The 21,714-nt window shown below is 34.8% G+C and overlaps 1 pseudogene; it reads right to left on the bottom strand.

Moving 5' to 3' along the window:
• Positions 1-216: 216 nt before the first annotated feature.
• LOC133304712 (glycosyltransferase BC10-like) lies at positions 217-16,611 on the bottom strand (annotated as a pseudogene).
• Positions 16,612-21,714: the final 5,103 nt, after the last annotated feature.

Genomic DNA, 21,714 nt, shown 5'->3' with positions numbered 1-21,714 from the left:
TTACTTTTTGTAATTTTTGTAATTCAGTCTCATTCTCTATAAAAGATATTGATGCAAAAACAAAATTTACCTTAAAGAGCTATATAAGACATTAATTCTCATGTTAGGTCTACTTTGGCTTTCATATTGAACAGAACTCGTAGACCCTCACGGATCCTAAACTCGAAATTCACACATTATTTTAGTGACCCCTTGTGAACCATTTGCAAAGACAAATCAATTGATCTGCATTATCTTGGGAGCAATTCTCAGCAGTCTATCCAAAGCATGAGGCGAGAATTTTCTTGCAAACAAGTGACAAATATTGGTGATGTGTCCATTGTACTCACATGAGCTTCCATGCCTTAGCCTCTTCAAAAAATCAATAGTCACATCTTGTCTATTATACCTTGATGGGTGAGGTCCAACTACTGACTAATCAACCCATGTCAAGGTCCTGTTACAGTTCCTCTTCCGGAATTTGATATTAATCAATGTGGGCAAGTAGTGCTCATCACTAAAGCATTCATTAGCGCAATACTTCATGAACACTAGGAAATATTTCTGGTTAGACACCATTTCAATGGCAATGGTACGGTCTATTTGAAACCATTGGGAACCTTTCCTCCACTGGGAGTGTAACATCCCATATAAATAGGAGACAATGAGTAAACTACAATTAGAATTACAGGATCTATTTGGATTCGAACTATGTATGCATAGCTCGAGTGGGATTAAAAGTTGGTTTACGAAAAATTACATTCATTGAGTTATGGTTGAGAAAATATATATGTCTTAAGAATTGGGAACTCTAGTTAAAAATATAGAGCTAATGGTATTACAATATGTAAATATTGTAGTTAATAAATTAAGGGCACATGAAACAATAAATAAGGGGATTATGTCCAGCCTTAATTATTTAGTGAGCCTCACACTTTATATTCCTTCTCATGCGCTGGTAGTAGGAGAAAATAAAAAAATAAAAAATAAAAAAGGAAATTTTAAATTACTTGTTTGAGTGTCCAAAGAAATTCACCTTGTCGCCCCATGCAGCCAATAAATTGAAAGTAATCCCTTGCATGTGATCCGATTGGCCAATGGCAGCCATCATCAAAATTATTCATCCCTTATGCGCATGGAGTGAGAAAACCGATTTGAAGTGTTAGTCTTTGATTCAGAATTGTGGTCCAGTACTGTTCCTCCTCCTTATTCACGTTTTTGGCCAACCTCAATTCTTACATGCGCAAATTGAAAGGGGGAGTAAGCTGATCCCTTCTCCTTAATCCTCTTTAATCAAACTCAGCTAAATTCATCCTTCTTACCCCCCCTGCGTAGACCAAAGAACCGTTCAAGAAATAGGATTGTCATTCTTGATTCAGATTACAATTAGTTTCCTTTATGGTCTCACTCACCACCGTAAGTCTCCATGAGAGACATCTCAAAACCTGCGTGCAACCTCTTTCTCTGCACTCCCTCAAAAACATGAACACCATAAGAAAACCATGAAGTAACTTAGCAACTTTTCCACCTCTCACTGTTCGGCTGAACCCTTTCGCCAAGGGAGTAATGTGTCCTCTCGGTTCTAGTTCCTCATACACAGCTTTGGCTTGGGTGGAGCATTTCTCTTGCATGCAGCTGCAGGCACGGTTCTTACTAAAAAAAAAAAATCGCCACTCTGAGTTCGGCACTACCATCCGTTACATGCACGAACAAGTGAGCCTTCTCCTACCTTCCTTGTTTTTGGTCTCAACGCATGAGATGTAAGAGTGAATTGTTTCTTATTCTGTTTCTGTTGTAATTCCTTGACATGGGGAGAGACAGAGGTGTTGCCATGGAGTTGGTGCTGTTTCTGCAATCCATTGAGAGGTGTTGGTCGTATACCTTAAGGTACAACCGAAAAACAATCTTCTTGTGTCTACCTCCTTAGTCGGCTAACCTTTTTGTCAATCTTTTCTACCTGCTGTACAGCCGTGAACCATTGGCTATTGATGAATACAAAACTTAAAGACTCAAACTTTGAAGCTTGAAGTACAGCCCCTTAATGTTGTTAAATCGGTCCTTGGGTCTTGAAACTTGGTGGAACCGTGTTATGCTAAAAATGTTTTTACAGTTTGCTAATGATATTTTTTTGCCCACTCAACCGTAAGCTTTATAGGAAGAAGGTTTCTTTTGTTTTGTCATTCTTCCCATTATTCTGCCCCTCTTTGAATAGCATTGGAATTGATTCATATAAGCCAAAACAGAATTTTCGTAAACTTGGAATTATCGCTGCTAACATATGAAGGTCTAAACTATCAATCAGAAAATTTATCTAGTTGTGGAACCTTGGGAACCGAGAAAATTGCAAGAATTAGAGAACATTTTATTTTGATTACTTGCTCCCTTGGATTCTCTTTTTAGAACAGCCTAGGATTTTATATACATAAGACCAAAACTGAATTTGTGAGCATGCGACTAGCTCTTTGTTCTATTGTAAAGCTGATTCCTTGGACTAAGAAAAATGATTAAAATTGTATGTACTAAGAACTTTAAGGGCAGCACGTTGAAGCCTTCTACTGCCCTCTATGTCATGTGAAAATTGCTATATAAATGAATCATGCTAGGAACCTAGAAATGGGCAGAATATAATTTAGTGTTTAAGGCCTCTGAAATTAATTTAATAAACTTGGAAGATGTCTCCTCTATTTTTGCTAGACCGGTTGCTGTATTAGAAATGAATTTAATAAACTTATGCATGCTAAAACTTAGGGGACAGCGTCTGAAGAGTTTGTTAAATCTTACATAAGTCACGCAAGTAATGATATTCGAATAAATATTTTGGGTCCTTAATTGATGGTGTTGGAAACCGAATTTACATGCGTGGGTAACTAGTTTAGATTCTGTCAATTAAGGACAATTGGTATATTAACTTAAGTAAGAAAGTACTCTAGAGTAGGAGCTATGGGAAACCGATCACAGAATAAAAATGATAAGCATGAAAATTGTTGGTGAATTATAGGAATGGCATGGATCCAATTCTGATTTGTCACACATGTATTTTAGGTGCACATAATTCTTATTGAGTGAGCGGAATTTTGGTGCTGTTGATTATTGCTTGGACCCAAGGTACGTGTAGGCGGTATTACCTAATGTGACTATTGGCTAGTGTATGGAATTGTGATGTGTTGCTCACATTTGTTCTATGTATGTTATGATGATGATGAGCCAATGGTAAGAATATGAAAGGATGATATGATATATGCATGCATTTTACATCATAATACATTTTTCTGTTGGGTGCGATTGCATAACATGGCATGTATACTTGATTCATGACATCTTGAATATATATATATATATATTTGTATTGAGGACATGTGACTGAGCATGCATCATATAGGCATGCCTGGTACCAGGAGAGGGGACACTTGGCTTCAGTCCGCATAGGTTCCACAGTGGGATTCACCTTCATGGGAGCCATTAGGAATACCCACTGTGATGCTACGCGCACGATGGTGCTATGAGCGTAAAGGAAAAAGGGCACTATATACGCGTTATGATATATGATGAAAAGGATTAAATGTTTGAAGTGACTATTTATGATTTTGTGCCTAGTTAATATTGTTGCATTATGGTTTTGTTGCCACACTACTGGGATTTTCTCTCACCCCTTTGGGGCTGCTATTTTTACAAAATGGCAGGAGGACGTAAAAGCTTTTGAGGACTTGGATATTTGATGTTGGCTTCTACTGTTTGGGCATGCTGCTATTGATGTGATATTTTATGGATGACTGTATGAAATTGAGAAGCTTGTATTACTGTGAACTATGATTTTATTATTGCATTACGATTTTATGACCAGCAAGTATTTTGGAAACAGATGTTGAAACGTTTGCGAAAAGGATTTTGACATGTTATCTAAATGCTGAGTTTTGAAAAGTCTTTGCGATAAGTTGTCGTACTGGGGCTACGGACCTCTGATTTTCTTATAATTTATATGCCCGCGTAGCCCCAGGTGTCTAGTTTCATTATATATAAACCTTGCAAAGAAATTATGAAAGATCGATTTATTATGAATTTTACCAGCCAGGACATTTGTGATATTTTCACTATTTTCTCTCTTATTTTGCGAGTTATGTTTCGAGGGGCAAACGAACTCCAACTCACTATTATTTTATATGAACGTGAAGCCCCAGATGTCTAGTTTCCAGATTACAAAGAATATATTTTTGAATCGTTGAACTGGATTTTATACAACTTTTAAAGACAGAAAGGTCTATCAGGAAATTTATATTTTTAATAAGTTTAAGAAATTTTGTGTACTCTGATTTTTGTAATTAACCAGATCCCCTCTTTAGTTTTAATTGGCAATGTAAAAGGAAAAAATTTTCAGTCTCTAAAATACTATTAAAGAACTCTAATTCCGCATAGCAAACAACTCTCTTGGAGGCCTACAAGAGAGGGTGTTACACTAATTGGTATCAGAGCAGTTTTGATTCAAGGTGCTTGTATTGATGAAATGCTTGCTGTTTGTGCTTGGTTGTTGGATGGTTGTTGTTTGAATTTATTGGCTGTTGGTATATTTTCGCTGAATTGTTGCTGATTGGATATAGCTGTGAATGAGTTAATGATTGAAAGTGCCTTATAGGTGGAGGTGTAATGATACTGGTAGTACACGGTGTTAAGCATGGCTGTGCCCATTCACTTGCTAGGTGGTGAGCCTGATCAACTCACTGTCGCGCAAGTCGTGTGTGCACAATCATGGTTGTCACTGGGTATGCATGTGTCTGAGCACTGTGTTTGAAATAGTGAATTGCTACTTTAATTAATGATTCTGTTTTCTATGAATTATGAGTAGGGTTTTATATCTATATATGTTTGATGTGAAGATTTTTGTGATATTCTAAGCCGTGGATGATAGTAAGTTATTTTTTTATATAATGATTGCTGTTACATAATTACTTTTCTGATTTATGACTTTTCTTGGGTGCTGTGATTGTAGCGTATAGCTGGGTATTAGAAACTATTATTCTTTTTCACTAATCATGTTGGGTCTCATAATTGAGTAAGGGTAGCAGTGATATACCCATGACAATTGATGTAGTTATCTAGCCTTATGAAGGACTTGTTATTTGACCTAAAAACTGTATGTAGACAAACTTAGGTAGTGATAGATCACTTATTTAAGTAGATCGAGTTGATACCTTAGAAAGTAGAAGTTGGAACTAAGCAAGACGTAGACATGTGGGTCTGCTGTCGTTACAAATCTTCTAAATGGTGAATTGGCACTAGACATCATTCTTGAGAAAGAAGCTGTTAAACAAAGTGGTGATGTGTAGAGTAGGGTATTTGACTCCTATCTTTGTGTTCTTCTCGTGAGTGATACTTTTCATTTTACCTCGTACGTATTGGATTGCCTTGTGTGATTTTGACCACTTTTAGACTTGCGTATAAATTATTGTCTCTGACTATAACAACAGGTCGTATGAGGTGATTGCTTGAATTTATCAGTTTAGTTTTTACAATATATTGGAATTGAATGCATAATTAAAGAAAGGTTATCTGAATTGAAGTTAAAATATAGTAGTCTGAACAGGTAAATTGTGACTACATGGGGCTACACATTGTTTGACTTGTTTTATTATGTTGATTAATTGACACCTTGCTAAAATTAATGTTCGAGTAAGTGTCAGGAGGTTCTAACTGGGTACTATAATGTTGTTAAATCGTGTATGGGTATGGATAATATGCATTATGGATAAAATGGAAATAAATAGAGATAGTGAAATTTATCTGTTTATAAGTTTTGACTGTTATTAGCTCATACCTGTTGGTTTTATTAAATTGTGGGTTCGGAAATCTGATGTCTACGGGTACCTAGGAATTTAGTTTGGTTTATTTTATGAACATTATAACATTAATTTGATTCCCTATTTCTGAGGGATATTTACATTTAAATTGTCAAACACTTGGTCACTGGAAAAATTCCTTAACACTACATGATTCTACTTTCTTGTTGAGTGACTTAGAGATGAACTTGTTGAGCAGAGCATTGTACTTGGTTATTGATTTAATTGTTTCGGGTATACATTGTTAAATTGGTGTCTAAAATACATTTGATTTTCCTTGGTCAGCTAAAGTAAATTGAAAGGAAGTATGTTTTGATCAAACACTCTGTGCCTGACGTATAAGTTGTTCAAAATTATTTTTGTGCATTTTGTTTATGCCATAACCCAAATTACTAGTGATGTTCATTATCTTCTAGTTGAACTACATGGTATCTGAATCCCCTATACATATTTAGCTGCTATAAGTATTGACCCTTAAATTGCATTTATCCATTTCATGATTTGATTGAACGATAAACGGAAAAACAGTGGGTCTATAGTTCTATTATTCTAGGTTAAATTTTGGATGAATCATTAACTTGATTAATTTGCATGTATGTCCGAATTCTAGATATAAATTCATGTGAACCTTCCTTACCTTCTGCACATGTTTGTTAAGAACTGATAATCATTTTGTGTAAGCCATTCGAGCTAGTATCACTTAGAATTATTATATATATTTTTTTTGTTATGTCTGCATGGTCCCATGAACGCCTCATATATAAAAAACTGAGTGCATCAGGTAAAAGTTGAATTTAACTTGAACACTATGATTTTTGTTTAATTACTGTTTAATCGAAACGATATCCAACCTGTGAATTAAATATGCTGCTGTAAACCTCATGTTTAAAAGTTGGATATTTATTCCGAAATGGTTTGAATACATCATGAAATGTTATTATTATTATTTTTGAAATGTTCTCATCGGATGGATGTATTGTTGCGTGTGTGGATGTGATTAGTCAATTGTTTGAGGAATTCTGAATTTGATGTTGTTCAGGCATGGGTACTAGTACCGTAAAATATTACTTGTCCCTTGAATGCTAATTTAATGACAGCTAGGAACTTTAAGTGTGATTAATATGAACTTGATCTATGAAAGCTTGGTCTGTTTTGGTGGGTTATGTTTGGTAGCTGTTTCGAGAGTGTAACATGTGTCAATGATTCAAAAGTCATATCATCGTTAATGGATCCTCTGATCAGTGGAGTCAATTACATCTATGGTACCTAGGACAGCGGAAAGCTCGAGGAAGTTTCCTCATATGGGTGTTTTGACGAGCTGTATGAGGGGTACCACTTAACATGATACGTCTGTAAAGTAGGATAAAAGTTTTGTGATTTTATGAAGACTCCGTTTGTTTGAAAATGGGAATGAGATGTGTTCTATTTTATTAAATTGAATTCCTGAAGGCTCATAAATATACCGAATTATGTTTGTGACTGTATTTAGTAAGGTGATTGATGTAGAAGTCTGAATATGAGGCAAATGTGTGATGGTTTAGCAAGTGAACTGAACCATTATCATAGATAAGGAATTATATAGGAGTGATGGCACTTCTAGGAAGTCGTAACGCGTATATTACAAAGACGAAACAATTATAGTTGGACATCCTAATTAATTAGCCTTATACTTGCTCAGGTAATAGGAAGTAATATCACTCATGGTTAAATATAACTCTACATTCTAAGGAACTGTGATATAGGCCATTGACTTGATAATTACATTTTATTTGGAAACATTAAAATTTATGACCAGGGAGTAGTAGTGTAGGGTGACGTCAGGGGATTAGTGATAATATAGAAATTTTGTGAAGCCCTCTACTTAATGTCATGTTTTGCTACATAGGTTATAATTTTGGAATTGGGTGAATAAAAGTTTAATCCTATATACCTACACTAGTATTAATTGTTAAAGTTTATAAAGTAAAGAAGTGTTTTGCAAATGGATTTGTGTAGTTGTCTATTAATTATGCACTAACACCCTGAGCTCTATTACAGTTTTTTTTCTTTAGCTGGAGTTTCTTGGTTTAATAAGATTTTGCCTGTTTCATTCAACTTGTGTGTTACGATATTAGTTGATGTTTAAAAAGAACTTAGGAAATCACTCGTATCATGGTTGAACCTAGAAAGATTTTTTTTTTCTTTTCTCTTTTTCCTTCCGTATGAATAAGATTGTGTTATATCTATACGCTATACTGATCAGGTAAAGTACAAGCCTGCTGGTAATACTCTGAGATGTTTGATGGCTCTTATAAGTGACTGTCTGAATGCAATAAACTGTATGGCTTGGAGTAATGGTGTTAACCATTAGATTTAGGTAGATTTTGGAAAGGTAAGATGAAGTTTGGGGACAAACTTCAAAACGAGTTGGGGAGAGTGTAACATCCCATATAAATAGGAGACAATGAGTAAACTACAATTAGAATTACAGGATCTATTTGGATTCGAACTATGTATGCATAGCTCGAGCAGGATTAAAAATTGGTTTACGAAAAATTACATTCATTGAGTTATGGTTGAGAAAATATATATGTCTTAAGAATTGGGAACTCTAGTTAAAAATATAGAGCTAATGGTATTACAATATGTAAATATTGTAGTTAATAAATTAAGGGCACATGAAACAATAAATAAGGGGATTATGTCCAGCCTTAATTATTTAGTGAGCCTCACACTTTATATTCCTTCTCATGCGCTGGTAGTAGGAGAAAATAAAAAAATAAAAAATAAAAAAGGAAATTTTAAATTACTTGTTTGAGTGTCCAAAGAAATTCACCTTGCCGCCCCATGCAGCCAATAAATTGAAAGTAATCCCTTGCATGTGATCCGATTGGCCAATGGCAGCCATCATCAAAATTATTCATCCCTTATGCGCATGTAGTGAGAAAACCGATTTGAAGTGTTAGTCTTTGATTCAGAATTGTGGTCCAGTACTGTTCCTCCTCCTTATTCACGTTTTTGGCCAACCTCAATTCTTACATGCGCAAATTGAAAGGGGGAGTAAGCTGATCCCTTCTCCTTAATCCTCCTTAATCAAACTCAGCTAAATTCATCCTTCTTACCCCCCTGCGTAGACCAAAAAACCGTTCAAGAAATAAGATTGTCATTCTTGATTCAGATTACAATTAGTTTCCTTTATGGTCTCACTCACCACCGTAAGTCTCCATGAGAGACATCTCAAAACCTGCGTGCAACCTCTTTCTCTGCACTCCCTCAAAAACGTGAACACCATAAGAAAACCATGAAGTAACTTAGCAACTTTTCCACCTCTCACTGTTCGGCTGAACCCTTTCGCCAAGGGAGTAATGTGTCCTCTCGGTTCTAGTTCCTCATACACAGCTTTGGCTTGGGTGGAGCATTTCTCTTGCATGCAGCTGCAGGCACGGTTCTTACTAAAAAAAAAATCGCCACTCTGAGTTCGGCACTACCATCCGTTACATGCACGAACAAGTGAGCCTTCTCCTACCTTCCTTGTTTTTGGTCTCAACGCATGAGATGTAAGAGTGAATTGTTTCTTATTCTGTTTCTGTTGTAATTCCTTGACATGGGGAGAGACAGAGGTGTTGCCATGGAGTTGGTGCTGTTTCTGCAATCCATTGAGAGGTGTTGGTCGTATACCTTAAGGTACAACCGAAAAACAATCTTCTTGTGTCTACCTCCTTAGTCGGCCTTCATATGTGTGAATTAGGGAGATAACCTTTTTGTCAATCTTTTCTACCTGCTGTACAGCCGTGAACCATTGGCTATTGATGAATACAAAACTTAAAGACTCAAACTTTGAAGCTTGAAGTACAGCCCCTTAATGTTGTTAAATCGGTCCTTGGGTCTTGAAACTTGGTGGAACCGTGTTATGCTAAAAATGTTTTTACAGTTTGCTAATGATATTTTTTTGCCCACTCAACCGTAAGCTTTATAGGAATAAGGTTTCTTTTGTTTTGTCATTCTTCCCATTATTCTGCCCCTCTTTGAACAGCATTGGAATTGATTCATATAAGCCAAAACAGAATTTTCGTAAACTTGGAATTATCGCTGCTAACATATGAAGGTCTAAGCTATCAATCAGAAAATTTATCTAGTTGTGGAACCTTGGGAACCGAGAAAATTGCAAGAATTAGAGAACATTTTATTTTGATTACTTGCTCCCTTGGATTCTCTTTTTAGAACAGCCTAGGATTTTATATACATAAGACCAAAACTGAATTTGTGAGCATGCGACTAGCTCTTTGTTCTATTGTAAAGCTGATTCCTTGGACTAAGAAAAATGATTAAAATTGTATGTACTAAGAACTTTAAGGGCAGCACGTTGAAGCCTTCTACTGCCCTCTATGTCATGTGAAAATTGCTATATAAATGAATCATGCTAGGAACCTAGAAATGGGCAGAATATAATTTAGTGTTTAAGGCCTCTGAAATTAATTTAATAAACTTGGAAGATGTCTCCTCTATTTTTGCTAGACCGGTTGCTGTATTAGAAATGAATTTAATAAACTTATGCATGCTAAAACTTAGGGGACAGCGTCTGAAGAGTTTGTTAAATCTTACATAAGTCACGCAAGTAATGATATTCGAATAAATATTTTGGGTCCTTAATTGATGGTGCTGGAAACCGAATTTACATGCGTGGGTAACTAGTTTAGATTCTGTCAATTAAGGACAATTGGTATATTAACTTAAGTAAGAAAGTACTCTAGAGTAGGAGCTATGGGAAACCGATCACAGAATAAAAATGAGAAGCATGAAAATTGTTGGTGAATTATAGGAATGGCATGGATCCAATTCTGATTTGTCACACATGTATTTTAGGTGCACATAATTCTTATTGAGTGAGCGGAATTTTGGTGCTGTTGATTATTGCTTGGACCCAAGGTACGTGTAGGCGGTATTACCTAATGTGACTATTGGCTAGTGTATGGAATTGTGATGTGTTGCTCACATTTGTTCTATGTATGTTATGATGATGATGAGCCAATGGTAAGAATATGAAAGGATGATATGATATATGCATGCATTTTACATCATAATACATTTTTCTGTTGGGTGCGATTGCATAACATGGCATGTATACTTGATTCATGACATCTTGGATATATATATATATATATATATATATATATATATATATATATATATATTTGTATTGAGGACATGTGACTGAGCATGCATCATATAGGCATGCCTGGTACCAGGAGAGGGGACACTTGGCTTCAGTCCGCATAGGTTCCACAGTGGGATTCACCTTCATGGGAGCCATTAGGAATACCCACTGTGATGCTACGCGCACGACGGTGCTATGAGCGTAAAGGAAAAAGGGCGTTATATACGCGTTATGATATATGATGAAAAGGATTAAATGTTTGAAGTGACTATTTATGATTTTGTGCCTAGTTAATATTGTTGCATTATGGTTTTGTTGCCACACTACTGGGATTTTCTCTCACCCCTTTGGGGCTGCTATTTTTACAAAATGGCAGGAGGACGTAAAAGCTTTTGAGGACTTGGATATTTGATGTTGGCTTCTACTGTTTGGGCATGCTGCTATTGATGTGATATTTTATGGATGACTGTATGAAATTGAGAAGCTTGTATTACTGTGAACTATGATTTTATTATTGCATTACGATTTTATGACCAGCAAGTATTTTGGAAACAGATGTTGAAACGTTTGCGAAAAGGATTTTGACATGTTATCTAAATGCTGAGTTTTGAAAAGTCTTTGCGAGCACTTTGTAAGTTGTCGTACTGGGGATACGGACCTCCGATTTTCTTATAATTTATATGCCCGCGTAGCCCCAGGTGTCTAGTTTCATTATATATAAACCTTGCAAAGAAATTATGAAAGATCGATTTATTATGAATTTTACCAGCCAGGACATTTGTGATATTTTCACTATTTTCTCTCTTATTTTGCGAGTTATGTTTCGAGGGGCAAACGAACTCCAACTCACTATTATTTTATATGAACGTGAAGCCCCAGATGTCTAGTTTCGAGATTATAAAGAATATATTTTTGAATCGTTGAACTGGATTTTATACGAATTTTAAAGACAGAAAGGTCTATCAGGAAATTTATATTTTTAATAAGTTTAAGAAATTTTGTGTACTCTGATTTTTGTAATTAACCAGATCCCCTCTTTAGTTTTAATTGGCAATGTAAAAGCGAAATTTTTTCAGTCTCTAAAATACTATTAAAGAACTCTAATTCCGCTTAGCAAACAACTCTCTTGGAGGCCTACAAGAGAGGGTGTTACAGGGAAAGCTTAATTTGTGGCATCATTTTGGGGTTGTATCTGTCACGCCCCACTCTACCTGGTTGATCATGAGCCTCCACAAAGGTCTTTGTTGAGTTCATTAAGTAAGTGTAGATAGTTGAGAAATTAAACAGAGGAATGTATGACTCTGAGAGTAGTACAAAACGTTGGTTTGAGAAATCAAGCAATGCATTGGCCAGTAGACGTCTCTCTGCCTCTATCATGCTATTCTTACCCCACCTTACTACCTGCATGTCAGCATACAAAATTAGATTAAGAATTATCTGGACCTTATATGTTCCTCTGACAAAAATTTCTAAAAAGAAGTGTAATTTGGTCATTAATAGAGAATGGGTTCGTGTCCAAGAAAATAAATGTGTTAAATTTGGGCAGTGACACTTGTTGGGGCATATGTAGCACTTACACGTGACACGATACTTTATGACACTTTCACACGTCAATTTTAAAAAATTTATTTCGACACGTTGAGACACATTTTAATATTGAATAATATTTTAAATTTATATAGTGTATATTTCATTTAATAATTAATAATTTAAAAAAATGTGATTGAACTAATAATACTCATCAATTTAACCAAAAAAAATCAAAGAAGAAATAAACAGAAATCGAACACCATAAATTATGGGTCATCACTGAAAAAGGGATGAGAGAAAGAGAGATTTGTCATAGACCCGTATAAGACCCATATACTTGTAAGGCCCAAAAAAGGATCTGTAGTTAAATAATGCACAGGCAGAAGGCTGGGCCGGGAAAAATAGGCCCAAATGATTCAAACCATAAGATAAACACTATAAATAAGAGATAAAGACCACATGTATAAACTAATATCTCTCTGCTATTATTATTACGCAATCACTATGTGCACACACACCCCTCTTTTTGGCTAAGGCCTCATAATCGTGTACACTGATTTGCTACTCCCAAGATACCTAATTCATAGGTATCTAGAGAGCACAATATCTTATATTGACCCACTAGCTCTTGGCTAGACATCTCTGTCACATAGACAGTACATTGGCGCCTTCTGGGTAGAGACTTTATAGTGATTTGCTACTCATAAGATACATAATTCATAGGTATCTAGAGAGAGCACAAGATCCTATATTGATCCACTAGCCCTTGGCTAGACATCGCTGTCACATAGACAGTACAAGATCAAAGCACTTACCGGCAAGGACAATGAAGAAGCGACAACGAAGAGACCAAATAGATGGCAGAAGACAGACTAGAGGAGCGGCGACAAAAGAAGAAGAGACAGCCAAGCAGAGCAGCAACAACAAAGAAGAGAGTTAGAGAGCCAAGCGAAGAACACGAAGGAAGAAGAAAGAGATAGCAACGCGAAGGTCGAAATGTATGGTTTAGGGTCCTGTTCGAAGTTTTATTTTAACTTTTTATTAAATGTTTTTAATTTTTTTTAAAATTATAATTTTATTAATATATTTAATTTTAAAAAAATTATAATTTTTTTACGAAATGTCATTTGACCGTGTCGATCATGGTTAAATTCGCTTGTCAAAATGGTCAACATATCAAGAATATTGACCGCATGTCAAACACCGTATCGAAACGTGTCGGAGTATCAAATATTACACTTCTAATTTTTTGAAGTGTCAGTACTACATAAGTTGGGGCCGTATGGCATGCACAATTCTATGATTACACCACTAAGAAGATAATACTTAATAAGTTGCTCACGTTGTAGCAACAATTCTTTAGTTGACATTGTTGTATTGTATGCTAAATTATTAAAAAATTAGCCAATTAAAATCTTTTTTTTTTGTATTTAGGCTCCTTCAAATAACAAATCAATGAACGCTCTTAGTATTGCGGATAAATTAATATATATGAGATACAATTTTTTGACATCGGTGTCAAATTTTGAAATTTGACACCAAATCCTAATATTTGATTTCCGCCAATCAACATCATTTTTGGAAATTAATATTAATTAATAAGTTTGATTTCTAATAAATAATAATCGTTGATTGGCAGAAATCAACAGATAAGATTTGTTGTCAAATTTTAAAATTTAATACTGGTGTCAAAGAATCATGCCTATATATATATATATATATATATATATATATATATATATATATATATATATATGGAAAAATATTTTCTCATGTTGCATGAGAATTCAATTCTCATGTTGTGACCCTTCGATTTGTGTGCAAAGCTTTCTTTTTTCTTTTTCTCTTTTTAATAAATGTGGGGCCCACCACTAGTTGAGTCACAACATGAGAATTGAATTCTCATGCAACATGAGAAAATCAAACTCATATATATATATATATATATAATGCATGCTGAAAGGTTTTTCAAATTAATATATGTTTTCTACATAAACAAAAATAAATAGCAAAGTGTGGCATGTAATTTTGTCTTTATATTCTTTTGACACGAGAGACAGAGTAAATTAAGAAATGAATTACGAAAAGTTTGATTGGGATTTGGGTGTATATGGGAAAGTGAGTTTGGGAAATGAAGAATAGAATATTCTTGAAGCTGCATAAAGGAGTGAAATTAAAGAAAGGGACAATGATCAAAATACCATTTTTTTGGGGCCAAAAAATTACATTATTGCCACATTCATGAAACTCTATCAAAATGTTATGTCAGTAGATTCGTTGGGATGCTCTCTGTGTCTTGTTTAATCATAATCATGCTTTGAGTGTAGTTAACGGAGGACAAGACCCGCTAAGTCAATTAGCGGCTCTTGTTAAATGCAATTTTAAAACTGCACTAATATATATATATATAAAATAAAAAATAAAAACTACACCTTTTAAAGTGTAGGGACCAGAAACCGGTAAGTGATTTATAACACATTAAAACATTGCAAATAGCCATTTTTTGAAGTTGCAAAGGCTGTTTTGTGATGAAAACTGTGTTGTTTTGTAGCTTTCATAGCGAGAAAATCTCCAAAATCCATGTGAGGCATAGCGGTTTGAATTGGATAGTTAGCAAGCTGCCAATTGCACATCCAACCATCTTCCATTTGCCACAAATACCCTTTTAGGAACACCGATTAAAATGTAACTCTTCACTAAGTTTTTTATCTAAATGTCACACAAACAGTGTTATTTTTCAATCTGTCACGGGGACAAGTTCGCTATCCAGTGTAGCGAACTCAGTTTGCTGACGTGTCACATTTAAAGTGGATAACAAGTACCAAGTTAAAAAAGAAAATAAGTATGGAGTTCACTATCCTGTGTAACGAACTTGGTGTGTAGCGAACTCGGTTTGCTGACGTGTCACATTTAAAGTGGATAACAAGTACCAAGTTAAAAAAGAAAATAAGTATGGAGTTCACTATCCTGTGTAACGAACTTGGTGTCCACTAGAAATGTGACACGTCAACAAACCGAGTTCGCTACACCGGGTAGCGAATTTGCCCATGTGACAGATTGAGAAATAACACTGTTTGCATGACATTTAGATAAAAAATTTAATGAACAGTGTCATTTTGGTCACAGTTCTACCCTTTTACCTACATTTCTGCTCTCTTTTTTTTTGGTCCCTTTTTGGCCTTTTCAAAATTCTTTAATTCTTTTGGATACAGACTAATTTGCATTAAAGACATTTCCTTATATTTTGATAATATGGGATTCTCTTTCTTCACCAAAAATCATTGACTTTCTCTCTGTTTTTGAACAAAGATGAAGCAAAGCACAATTTCACAGCCGTCTAGGTAAATGACCAAAAGGTGCTGCTGTGCTGGTTGTGGCAGGTCTTGTTTTGGTGAAATGTTTCGGAAAACTGATATTTAGGTAATATTTTTGCCAAAAAAAATAGCATTAAAGTATACTGGCATGTTTGCTTTAACAGCCCAATTCCTAAAGCATCAAAAATGAATATGAAAAATAGAAGAATACACTGACCTTGCTGGGGACTCTACGGGCATGAAACATAGAGGCTTCAGGCACTGTCTCGTTGAAAGAAGGGTGAGAATGAACATAGACAGAAAACAATCCTTCATTTCCTTTGAAGAATCTCTCCCACAGTGGTGCCAAGAACACAGGACCTTTTGTCAAGAACAAAAATGCAACCTTTGGTGTCTGTTCGAATGGGAGTTTATGAATTTTGGGAACCATGGAGGCTCTCCAAAGCAACTCTTCCTCACTCATATCATGCATAGCCATGGGAGGCTCCAAAAACTCCCTGAACCCATTTTTATTTTTGGTGAAGTTGGTGACCACTCTTTTTTGATTGGTCTGTGAGGAAAGTTTTGTCTTGTTATTTAACATTGAATTGTTGGATGAGATTTGAGAGTGAGACAAAGGTTCAATGGATGGGACAGGGAATTGTTGGATTTGAAAGTTGAGGGAAGAGTTGGTGAGAATGAAATAGAAGGTAGTAATACCAGTGAGTAAACCACAACCAAAGACTAGAACATGGGAGAAGAAGTTGAGCAAATAGAGTTTAGTATTGAAGAGCTTCATATATGATGATGATGCACGTGTGCTTTCTTGTTGCTCCTTATTCTTCATGGTGATGGCAAGAAATAAGATTAGAAGAATAGGAGTTGAAAATATGAAGCTTGATTCTAGACACACAGATATATGTTGTTCCTTTTTTTTTTTCTTGGTGATAGGGTATTCTGTGTTTTATATGAGCTGTGAAAAAAAGTATTCTTCTTCTAATTAATGTTTATGGTTTAAGAATTGTACCAATAGAACGTTAAATGAAAAAAAAAGTGTTTTTAAAAAAAAAAAAAAAATCGAACCCCTTATTACACAATAAAATGAATCTTGATATTCGACTTTTTTACCAAGTCAAACTCCATTAGTGGAAACCATAATTGTAACGTATAATTAATTGGTTGTTACAAAAGTAATAATAAATAATAATAGAAATAAAGAGACAATAACGCAACTAATTAATATCAAATGTGTATCATTAAAAAATGCATTGAATTGAATAAATTAACTATAATTCAAGAATGAGGTAATTAAAGTCAAATCAAATATGAGTTTTTCAAAGTCAGTAGGATTGATTAATGGTAAGGGATTTGGGTAGTTTGTATTAGGTTATGTGTTCAATTCTCAACATTGTATCCAAAAAATATATATATGAGTTTTCATATAATCAAATATTAGTTAGATATAATTAAATATCAATCAGATCAAGATCAAGTAATATTCTATAAATATTTTTTTTAATAAATATTCAAAACATTGAGGGTATATTGGTGTTTTTAATTTTACATAAAAGGTATATTTTCTAGGAAAAGAAAATATGTACTTTCGTAGATGAGTCAACCTCTAACGTTAATATCATGAACATTTATTCTTTCTCTTCTTTTTCTTCATGACTTTTTCTTCTTTTTATTTCTTTATTGTGTTTAAACCAATTATGTTGGCTCGTTTTCTTTTGTAGTTAGGGTCATGGATGTGATATGAACCCCTTTGATCGGTTTAAATTTGATTGTAACAAGTTTTTGGCAAGTATACCGTTCGTTTCACGTAATAAAAGTGATAAGTAAAGATCGTTCCCTCGAATATTAATGCACCAAGTATTAACTTAACTATTCCCCTTAAGTTGGAAAAGAAAATTGGTTTGATTGTGAAAGTGATTGATTGTTGTAATTTTAAAAACAGTTTTAAAAACAATAATATTTAAAAGCATGCAAGAATTATCAAGAACGTCAAGAAAGTATGAGTTATGAAAAATTGTAAAAAGATTGTAGCCAGGATGCATTTCACCTCCGATCCTCCCTTATATTCCTATATTGTATTTTATAATTAACTAATTGGTTTGCTCAGACAATTCATTATTTTCTTATAAAATAGCTGAACCTTAATGTCTTAGTATTTCAACCCTTTAACCCAATTAGAATCCTAGTGTCCTAGTAATCCCTTTTGAATTAAGCATTAAGCGAATGAATTAAAAGTCTGCAATCTATGTAAGCATATATCTGGGTCATGCACAAATTGTTATTATACCCTTGTCTAGATTAAAATCCCAATATGTCTATTGTGAGCCCTAACCCTCGAAGTCCTATAATTATAGTGATCAGTTCTAATAAGGATATGGAAAAATTAACACAGGCAGAATAAAACAAACTAACTAATTAACTTATAAAAACAATACAGAAAATATAAAGAATTCACATTGGGTGTCCATGATCCCAACTACAAAAAGAAAACTAGCCAGACATATCTGGCTTTAACAAATTAAAATAATAAAAGAATTCATAACAAAGAAAGAAAAGAAAAAGATGAAGAAGAAAGATCAATGGTCTTCAATCTTCAAGTTCTCCGGAATACTGATCTCCAGCGTGAGTCTCCTCCTCTGAATATTGTTGCCTATGTCGAATTGTGTTTTGAGTTTCCAAGAGATGACTTTTAATAGGGATGAAAACCATATCTTCTAATTTTCAGCATATCTTCAATGAAATCTTCACTAGAATCTCTAATCATATCTTTAATCTAATCCTTCAAATCTTTCCCTTTTTTATATAATGAAAAAATTTCCTTAAAAATATTCAACAAAGATTTGATAAGATCTTGAATAAAGGATGTAAAGTTGTGTCATTTTAAGAGAGAAAAAGAGATAGATAAAGAAGGAGAGAGTTGACAAAAAAATAAAGGTGTGGGTCCCACTTCTTTATAAGAGTGAAAGGATATTTTTTTTGTCATTTAAAAGGATAAACACTTTTTCCATATATAAAACCCGAAAGCTAATGCGAATTAAATTTAGTAGACCAACTTATTATTAATTTATTAAATATGAATGTTTTTATTTTTAAGGTTAGTTTGGAATCGCTGAATTTGACAATAAATTTAATTCATAAATAAAATCTTTCTTTCTTTTTAAGTTATAAAACATGAATGAATTTGATTTTAAAATGCTCTTACTTTGGTTGTGTAACACCCCGTATATATCTGGTTTGTTATCATGTCATCGTATTAAGCCACGCTTAATATAAAAATGCAGAATATCTTTTTCTTTTCAATTATGACGTCATTATACTTAGCCAAGTTGATTACTTAACTATTTCCATAAAAACATCGCCTGTATGAATATTGTAAAAGACAACTAACTGAAATACCTCATTAATTAATATCATAAATATGTCTCTTGTCACGGAACTACAACCCGTAGGCCGGACAACCTATTAAGTTATACAATTCAACTCAAAGAGCCAACATAAAGTGGCATGGACAAACCCTTTGCTCACCCAAATAAGGCATCAAGCCCAACATAAGTCTCAACATCAGCAGCATAATAAAAGCAACTAAAAACATAGCATCAGCAGAATATCCAGCATCCAACATGTCAGCATAATAAGCAGCAATAATCATCAACTAAGCTCTGGCCTCCTGCCGCTAGAGGCATCAGCCCCCATATTACCTGAACCTGAAATAAGCGCTCCCAAACTGGGGTGAGATCTCTAAATAAGAAATCTCATTAAGACAAGGGGTCCTCAAGGATCTTCCACCTCAAGCTCACTTACATGTGCAATATAAGTTCTAAAAGCAGTAATTCAATATCAGTTCCAAAATCAGTGCAATGCAACAAATATTCATGTTATGTGTGTTATAACTATTCTACTAATCAGAGAAATGCAGGAATACATCTATTATCCACATAATACCAGCTCATGCTGTACCAGCCCATGTTGTACCAGCCCTTGCTGTACCCGCCCACAGGAATACCCCATGGCTTCCTGTTTAGACGGAACACCACATACATATCATATAGCATTTGCACTTAACAGTTCAATAGCATTCAGCAAAACAATACATGAAAACACATCATGCGTATAACCATACCCCCATGGAGTATGGTGGAACAGACAATGGCTAAACCGATGACACGAAAGCTTACCTTGCAAGCTAGCTATCCAAGCCAAGAGTCCACAATACCTCAGAGTCCACAAACAACAAGATCACAATCTGATTTAGGACCAGCAAGCATATCAATAAACATAGCTCAAGCATAAACATAAAGACTACGTTTTTCTTTTTACGTTTTACGTCTTAAGGCTTCCCACAAAGCCACAAGCCCTAAATCCCTTGATTCTAACTTAAATTCATTATTACAGAAGTACCTCATCATCATACTAGGGTCCACAAACCCATACAAGCCTTTTGTATGAACAATGCAGCCACTGTTCTTCGAAAACCCAGAATATCCGGATATATGTCTAGGGCATATCCGGATATCAATATCCGGATATCTCTCTGCCAATATCCGGATATCAATATCCGGATATCCAGATCCCCATATCCGGATATTCATATCCGGATATTTCGCGACAGAATGCAGTTTCTGCATTTCGCAAAGATATCCATCAAAGGTGGTTCATTTCATGCATACAGAAGCTTAAACATGTGATTAAGGTGTGTTTAACATTACCCAACCCCAAGTTATCAACTTTAGATCATAACATGCATCAAGGTTCCATTTAAACAAATAAAACTCAAGCACAAGGGTGATGATCATACCACAAGCTCAAAACAGAGCAAGGAGATGTTCTTGGAGCTCACTAGAAGCTCCCAAAGTTCTGACTTTGTTCAACCACGAAAATATCACACAAGCTTGGACCTTTCTACACCAAGATGGCTACTTGAAGCCTCCAATGGCAAGAACAAAGGCTCACACCAACTCAGCCCACCCACACCTCACCTACAGCCTCTACAACTCAGAGACAAGTCACCAACACACTCCCAATGCTCACTCTTACTCACCACAAGGTATTTAGTGAAGAGAAAAGGAAGAAAAGGAATCACAAAGCTCACAAAATGGGTGAAGAAGCCATGGAACAGTACCAAGAGAAGCTGGTCAGCCTCCCCTCAACGTGAAGAAACTGAGATGCCTAGGGTTTTGGGCCAAACATGCATATTTATAGTTACTTAACAAATAAACACACAATATTAACTGTAATTGCTACGCTTAGCGTATTAATCCCAAACTCAGAATTCTTAACCTACTCAATTTTACAAGAATTATCATATTTTTATTTTATTTTTCGCAGCACATTCCTGATACGTGCTTTTCATAGCCAGTATCAGTTTCTAGCACCAGTTCTCAATATTTTGACTTGAATCTTGAAATCACAGTCCTACATATTATTCTAGGAATATTCATGCACTTATTATAATTTTTTGGGATATTTTTTCGGTACGCATTTATACCGAGTAACAGAACCGGTATCTGCGCTTTTCGTCCGAAAAACAACTCTTTGCATTATTACTCACTTACCATAATTATTTAAGCCTCATAATAATTATTAGGGTCAATTATAGAATTATTTCCTAATTTCACTTAATTAATTAATTAACTTCCTTAATTAACGGTGCAGGTTCTTACAGGTTGCTTACATACACAAATATATCCACTAATAGCTTGGATGCACCCTTAAATCACTGGTGGAAAAACATAGATTGTATATGGTGATATTACTGGAACCAAGAACTTATAGCAGGAGCTGCGAGGTTCTAATGAAAATATTAAAATTTGACAAGTGCTAAGTTAAAGAAGCTGGTGGGTTCTCAGGGGGAATTTTGTTAATGTGGTATTCTCAGAATTGCCAAGTGGAGCCTAGGGAACAGTCTCATCAGATGATTCGCATAAAAGTCATTTTG

Source organism: Gastrolobium bilobum, unplaced genomic scaffold (genome assembly GCF_033153095.1).
Source record: "Gastrolobium bilobum isolate Gb01-03AN ecotype WA unplaced genomic scaffold, APGP_CSIRO_Gbil_v1 utg34743, whole genome shotgun sequence".
In the NCBI taxonomy this organism is placed as follows: Eukaryota; Viridiplantae; Streptophyta; class Magnoliopsida; order Fabales; family Fabaceae; genus Gastrolobium; species Gastrolobium bilobum.
The sequence above is the reverse complement of the archived record's forward strand: the minus strand, read 5'-3'. Positions and strand labels throughout refer to the sequence as shown.